Below are 6,167 nucleotides of genomic sequence, written 5' to 3' on the forward strand. Positions count from 1 at the left end.
TACTCATGATTTTAAAATAACTTTAAAACTGGAACAGTAGGGAACTACTTCAGTCTTAAAAAAAGGCATCTATGGAAAAACTTGTGGCTAATATTATATTTAATCATTAAATATTAAATGCTTTTCCCTTAAAATCAGCAACAATATGAATATGTTGAATATGTTACTACTTGTTTCAACATTGTATTGGAGGTTTTAGCTGTTACAATAAGGCAAGATATTTTCTTAAATTGGAGTATAGCTGATAATGTGTTAGTTTCTGTTGCATAGCAGTGAGTCAGTTATACATATACATATGTCCACTCTTTTTTAGATTCTATTCCCATACAAGGCAATTTCAAAAAAGGCATAAACTTAGGAATGGAAGAAGTAAAACTGTTGTGTTTTTTTTGGACAACATGACTGTTTATGTAGAAAATTCTTAGAAATCGATAAAACAGTTATTAAAAGTAATAAATGAAGTTATCAAGTTTGTAGGATAAAAGTTAACTGCATTTTTATATACTGACATCAAACAATTGGAAACAATTAGAAAATGAGATTATTGAAGTTGAATTAATTATTCATTATTAAAGAAATGTAATAACATTCATTTATGACCTTACACTAAAACTCACAAAATATTGCTTAGAGAAATTATAGATACTCTAACTAAATGGAACAATGTACCATGCTCATGGACTGGAAAACTTCATATTGTTAAAATATCAATTCTTCCGACATTGATCTTTAAATTCTATGCAATTCCAACAAAATATAGCAAGAGTTTTTGGAAATTGATAAGCTAATTCTAAAATTTATATGAAAATTTAAATGACCTAGAATAGTCAAAATAATTTTTTAAGGGCGAATTTGGAGATCTTATATTTTCTGATTTAAAGGTATGCTGTAAACTACAGCAATTAAGACATTGGAGTATTGTCAAGAGGATAGGCACATAGATCAATGAAACAGTAGAAAGCACAGGAATAGTCCACAAATACATGGTCAATTGATTTTCAACAAAAATGTCAAGACAATTCAATGGGGGAAAAAGTCTTTTCAAACAAATGATGCTGAATCAATTAGAAAGATATATTTTTAAATAGGAACATTATTAGCCATTACTTCATGTCATACACAATAATTAACTTTAAATGCATAATAAATATAAATCTAGTGCTGTAAAACTATTTAAAAAGTAGAAAATATTCATGAAAAATGAAAAAAATGATAAATTGGACCTTATAAAAATTCAGAACTTTTACTCTTCAAAAGATATCCATTAAGAAAATGAGAAGACAAGACATAGAATGGGAGAAAACATTCCAATATGTATATTTGACAAGACTTGTATCCCGAAAAAGAACAATTACAACTCAGTTACAAGAAGATAAGCAACCCAATAGAAAATTTGACAAACTACTTGAATATTGACTTCACAAAATAAGATATACAAATTGCCAGTTTATATATCTCTCATATCCTGGTGATGGAAACGTAAAATTGCAAATCACTTTGGAGAAACTGTAGGTCTCTCCACAAGTTAAATGTGCATATAGTGTTTAACCCAGCCATTCAGATCTTAGGTATTTATATCAAAGAGAAATGAAAATATATATCCACTCAAAGACAGCTGCTTGTTATCCCTGTGTCTCAAGTCACAACTGTGCCTTTCTATCACAGGGCTATGAAGACATGTTTGTTGTTCTCTTAGTCATTGTTCCTGGGCTCAAGTTCCTGACTCCCTTCTGAAAATGGTCTCATTTTATAGCCAACATTGTGTTTGTTTAAAGGTCTTTAATAAATATGAGTGCAGGACCTATGGCCTGAGCATAGAGATGATGAACAGGGCAGTTTAGGCATGGGGGCTGGATTTAGGTATAGACCTATTCAGTATAGGTATTAGATGGTAGTGGAGTACAGTGCTAGAGCATTGGAGTCGGTCAGACTTGAATTTGAATATTCCTCAATGTTTTTATCTGTCGACTGGGCTTTTGTGTGGATCAAATGAGATTAAAAGTGTTTTGCATAATGCCTGGCCTCCAAATTCTCAAGAAATCATGACTCTTACTATAATGACACAGCATACTAAACGCATTCATCTCTTCTTGCTTAGGATAGGTTTTAAAATTAAATTTCTAGTATTACTTCTGATACTGATGAGACAAAAGTCCTTTGGGACCCTGATTATCAAAATGAGATATAAAGAGTCACATACTGACCATAATAGGGTCTGGGCAGGAACATGAGTGAGGCTGAGAGAAAACATCAAAGATCACAGGGGTTTCTCTCAAGAGAGAAGGTGGCTAGAACAAAGTGATGATTCTGCATACTATAGGCCATGGTTCTTGCCATTTTGAGATGTAATAGAAATTTAGTATGGTGGGAGAAGAATGTGATGCCGTGGGCTTTAAATTTTACTGTTTAAATTTCGGATATGCAGAAGTCCACTGTGGGACTAAGCTATTGAAAAAATCAAATTCACACATTTTTGCATTGTGACCTTCAATTTTAACAACTCAAGTTGAGACAAGGAGTTTTTCATTATTGGGTAGGTGGTAGCTTGGTAAAGGAGAGAAAGTTGGGCTGTGGTGATGGTGATAAAGGCAACATGAGAGAAAGAGAAGGACCTCTAGGGATCTTTCTTGAGACCATGATAATGACTTCTGGGAGTTATCTGGTGGTAGGGTTGTGTTCCCTGACACACAAGGTTCTGCATCCCTGTAGCTGCCTTTTGAGTGTTATGTCATGACAGATACCAAAATTGCTTTAATGATTGCAGGAAGATTATTTCCCCCTATTCAATGGCATGAAGCAATAGATGAATATTCAAATCTAAATTGTATATCTAAATTGTATACATATGTGTGTGTATGTGTAACATATATATATAAATGTTTCATAAGTCTGATACTCAATTATTCATTTTTATGTATGCAAGACAACATTTTCAAATCAGTTGTCCTTTTACTTTCCTTTGTAGTTACAAAATCAAAGTAAAGTCAACATATGCATATTTCTAGGTAGACTGATGTTTTTTAAGCTGCATTAGCTTGAAATCCTTGGTGAAGATGTGCATATGCTTACTTTATACCAATAATGTCATGAAAGAGTTTGAAGGAACAATGCTTTGTATATAATTAGTAGCATGATGAACATAATTTGAATAACAAAAATATTTGCTCTTAACTGAAGGAAAATGAATCAAACTCATCAACTGATAGCATTCACTGACTAAGAAGACATGGGGAAGTCAGGTGAGAAATCTTAAATAGAGGATGCTTTAACAGGGCGATTTATGTTCCACAACTAGGTGTTTAAGAAATAAAAGACAGTTGATATTATGAACTCTCACAAGCATATCTATGAATATCTGTTAACGATGGAAACAACCATAGCTAAGTATGAAGATGTTAACTTTGTTCCTTTCAATTGAAATCATTATTACCAATATTGAAGAAGATATTAAAATAAATCATCTCTAATCCCAGTACTCAATCACAACTTTTCATCTTTTTGCAAGTTTCTTTCTAAGCCTTGTCTTTAACCATTTGTATTTATGGTTGTGACACATTTTCTAATTCAGCTTTTTTTTTTTAACATCTATATTGGAGTATAATTTCTTTACATTGTTGTGTTAGTTTCTGCTGTATAACAAAGTGAATCTGCTATACGTATACATATATCCCCATATCCCCTCCCTCTTGCGTCTCCCTCCCACCCTCCCTATCCACCCTTTTAAGTGGTCACGAAGCACGGAGATGATCTCCCTGTGCGATGCAGCTACTTCCCACTAGCTATCTATTTTACATTTGCTAGTGTATATATGTAAAGCTACACTCTCACTCTGTCCCAGTTTACCCTTCCCCCTTCCCATGTCCTCAAGTCCATTCTCTATGTCTGCGTCTTTATTCCTGTCCTGCACCTAGGTTCATTAGAACCTTGTTGTTTTTTTTTAAGATTCCATATATATGGAATTCATCCCATCCTCCCCTTTCCCACCCTTGGTATCCACATGTTTGTTCTCCTCATCTGTGTCTCTATTCCTGCCTTGCAAACTGGTTCATCTGTACCATTTTTCTAGATTCCACATATATGGGTTAATATACGATATTTGTTTATCTCTTTCTGACTTACTTCACTCTGTATGACAGTCTCTAGGTCCATCCACATCTACAAATGACACAATTTCATTCCTTTTTATGGTACCTTTAATATTCCATGCTATATATGTACCACATCTTCTTTATCCATTACTCTTTCGATGGACATGTAGGTTGCTTCCATGACCTGGCTATTGTAAATAGTGCTGCAGTGAATATTGAGGTGCATGTCCCTTTTTGAATTATGGTTTTCTCTGGGTATGTGCCCAGTAGTGGGATTGCTGGGTAATATGGTAATTATATTTTTAGTTTTTTTAAGGAACCTCCTTACTGTTCTCCATAGTGGCTGTACCAATTTACATTGCCATCAACACTGCAGGAGGGTTCCCTTTTCTCCACACCTTCTCCAGCATTTAATGTTTGTAGATTTCTTGATGATGCCCATTCTAACCGGCGTTAGGTGACACCTCATTGTAGTTTTGATTTGCATTTCTCTAATGATTAGTGATGTTGAGCATCCTTTCATGTGTTTATTGGCAACCTGTATATATTCTTTGGAGAAATGTCTATTTAGGTCTTCTGCCCATTTTTGCATTGGGTTGTTTGTTTTTTTGCTGCTGAGCTGCATGAGCTGCTTGTATATTTTGGAGATTAATCCTTTGTCAGTTGCTTTGTTTGCAACTATTTTCTCCCATTCTGAGGGTTGTCTTTTCATCTTGTTTATGGTTTCCTTTACTGTGAAAAAGCTTTTAAGTTTCATTAGGTCCCACATGTTTATTTTTGTTTTTATTTCCATTTCTCTAGGAGGTGGGTCAGAAAGAATCTTGCTGTGATTTATGTCATAGAGTGTTCTTCCTATGTTTTCCTCTAAGAGTTTTATAGTGTCTGGCCTTACATTTAGTTCTTTAATCCATTTTGAGTTTATTTTTGTGTATGGTGTTAGTGAGTGTTCTAATTTCATTCTTTTATATGTCCAGCTTTCCCAGCTCCACCTATTGAAGAGGCTGTCTTTTCTCCATTGAATACTGTTGCCACCTTTATCAAAGATAAGGTGACCATATGTGCATGGGTTTATCTCTGAGCTTTCTATCCTGTTCCATTGATCTATATTTCTGTTTTTGTGCCAGTACCATACTGTCTTGATTACTGTAGCTTTGTAGTATAGTCTGAAGTCAGGGAGCCTGATTCCTCCAGCTCCGTTTTTCTTTCTCAGGATTGCTTTGACTATTCGGGTTCTTTTGTGTTTCCATACAAATTGTGCAATTTTTTGTTCTAGTTCTGTGAAAAATGCCATTGGTAGTTTGATAGGGATTGCACTGAATCTGTAGATTGCTTTGGGTAGTATAGTCATTTTCACAATGTTGTTTCTTCTTATTGAAGAACATGGTGTGTCTCTCCATCTGTTTGTATCATCTTTAATTTCTTTCGTCAGTGTCTTATAGTTTTCTGCATGCAAGTCTTTCCCTCCTTAGGTAGGTTTATTCCTAGGTATTTTATTCTTGTTACAGTGGTAAACAGAAGCATTTCTTTAATTTCTCTTTCAGATTTTTCATCATTAGGGTATAAGAATGCAAGAGATTTCTGTGCATTCCTTTTGTATCCTGCTACTATACCAAATTCATTGATTAGCTCTATTAGTTTTAAGGTAGCATATTTAGGATTCTCTAGGTATAGTATTATCATGTCATCTGCAAACAGTGAAAGCTTTACTTCTGCTTTTCCAATTTGGATTCACTTTATTTCTTCTTCTTCTCTGATTGCTGTGGCTAAAACGTCCAAAACTATGTTGAGTAATAGTGGTGAGAGTGGGCCACCTTGGTTTGTTCCTTATTTTAGAGGAAATGGTTTCAGTTTTTCACCATTGAGAATGATGTTGGCTGTGAGTTTGTCATATATGGCCTTTATTTTGTTGAGGTAAGTTCCCTCTATGGCTACTTTCTGGAGAGTTTTTATCATAAATGGGGGTTGAATTTTGTCAAAAGCTTTTCCTGCATCTATTGAGATGGTTTTTCTCCTTCAGTTTGTTAATATGGTGTATCACATTCATTGATTTGCTTATATTGAAGAATCCTTGCATCCCTG

This window comes from Delphinus delphis, chromosome 2 (genome assembly GCF_949987515.2).
Source record: "Delphinus delphis chromosome 2, mDelDel1.2, whole genome shotgun sequence".
Lineage (NCBI taxonomy): Eukaryota > Metazoa > Chordata > Mammalia > Artiodactyla > Delphinidae > Delphinus > Delphinus delphis.